This window comes from Elephantulus edwardii, unplaced genomic scaffold (genome assembly GCF_000299155.1).
Source record: "Elephantulus edwardii isolate Elephantulus edwardi_28Jun2011 unplaced genomic scaffold, EleEdw1.0 scaffold00130, whole genome shotgun sequence".
NCBI classification, from domain to species: Eukaryota; Metazoa; Chordata; class Mammalia; order Macroscelidea; family Macroscelididae; genus Elephantulus; species Elephantulus edwardii.
Window position 1 is genome coordinate 1,658,410 of NW_006399880.1, and position 1,880 is coordinate 1,660,289.

Here is a 1,880-nt window from a genome sequence, read left to right on the forward strand (position 1 = left end):
CTCCACCAAAACCTGCCCACCATGGGTAACCCTTAAAGCATTTGACACATCGGTGACACAGCTTCCAGTATCACAACAACCCCAAGTTATCTCAGTACAGTAACTGAAAGAAAAGGGCTGTACCACTTCTAACAACTGTCCTAAAATACTGAATACTAGAAATTATCTGCCTTTTCAAATTTATTTGAAAGTAAAATCATAGTAGAAATGTATGGTTTAGACAATGGCAAAATATCTCATTCACTAGAGGCTGTGTGCAGTGTGGTGTTACTCTCTCTTGCATTTGACCATGAATTGTTTGTGTTGAGGTATGTAGAGGTCAGGAAGGCAGGAATACTGAGATGGGACTCAGATAGGACTTCAAAGGCAAGGATCAGGCAACAATGTGATGGAGACCCATGCCAGCAATCACTGGGACTAAACCTTCTAAGGGACATTGAACTGTAGAATGTCCTCCATTAAGCTGAATTCGTTTGCGAAAGGTAAAAATGCAGGGTTTGCTTTACTTCTGGTATCAGATGCAAACTAATAGCAAAAAAAAGGTTTTGATCAATGACACAACTTTTAAAAACTTCTTCTTACTGTTCGATGTCATCAAGTCAACTATGACTAATAGTGATCCTAGGAACAAAAGATGTGAACCTTGCACTATTCTGCACCATTCCCACAATTTCTGTCATGCTCAATCCTAATGGCATAGTCATTCTGCCAATCCAACTCAGTGAGGGACTTACTCTCATTCATTGACTCTCTTCATTGATTCTCCCCAGCATGATGTCTCTTATAAAGGATTCGCTTCTGCTGAAAACATACCCAAAGTAACACAGAATTTAACATACTCTTATTCTTTATTCTGGTAACTCTGATGAAATACTAGTGGCCTAGTAAGTAAGGAATTGTGCTGCCAAACTGAATCTACCTGCTGCTTCAAAGATGTAGAAGGGGTAATCTCCTCCCCATGTGATTTATAACCTTTGAAAGTCCACTGGGAGTTGGGGGAGTCAGCTGGACTCAGGGACACAGATTAGGCTATGATCCCATAATGTTCATCTCAAGGTCATACACTCTGCTTTAGAAATAGCACCACCACTGTCATATGCTGTCAAGTACAACTCATGACCACTCTATGAACTACAGATCTGAACCCTGTCCAATCCTGTCCTGTCTTCACAATCTCTGACACACTTGACCTCATTGCTGCAGTCACTATATCAATCTATCTGGTTGAGGGTCTTCCTTTCTTTCACTAACGCTTCTCCTTTCCAAGCACAATTTCCTTCTCCAAGGAATAGACCCTTCTAGCAACATGCTCAGAGTATGTGAGATGCAGCTTTGCCATCCTTGTCTCCAAGGAGCACTCTATCACCACTTTTTGTTGTTGTTAGGTGCCATGAGTCAAGCACGACTCCTAGTGACTCTTTGAGCAGCAGACCTTAACCTTGTCCTATACTGTATCAACCCCACAATCTCTGACACACTCAAGACCCCTGTTGCAGCTGTTATGTCAATCCACCTGATTGAATCTTCTACTCCTTTGCCATCCCCTCACCTTTCCAAGCATGGCGTCCCTCTCCAAGAAATTAGCCTTTCATAACAAAATGACCAAAATATGCAAGGAGAAACTTTGTCATCCATACCTCCAAGGAGCATTCTGGATGAACCTTCTCTAAGATATTTCTGTTCGTTCTTTCGGCTGTCCATAGAAGATTCCGTTCTCTTCTCCATCACCACAGATCAAAGGCATATGTACCTTAGCCATTAAACTAACATCCATGCTTATCAGAAAATAAATAAACATGTTTCAAAAATATAGATTTCAAGTGACATTTCTTTTTTTAATTTTTTGTACTTTTTAAATTTTTTAGTTTTTATTTTATTTT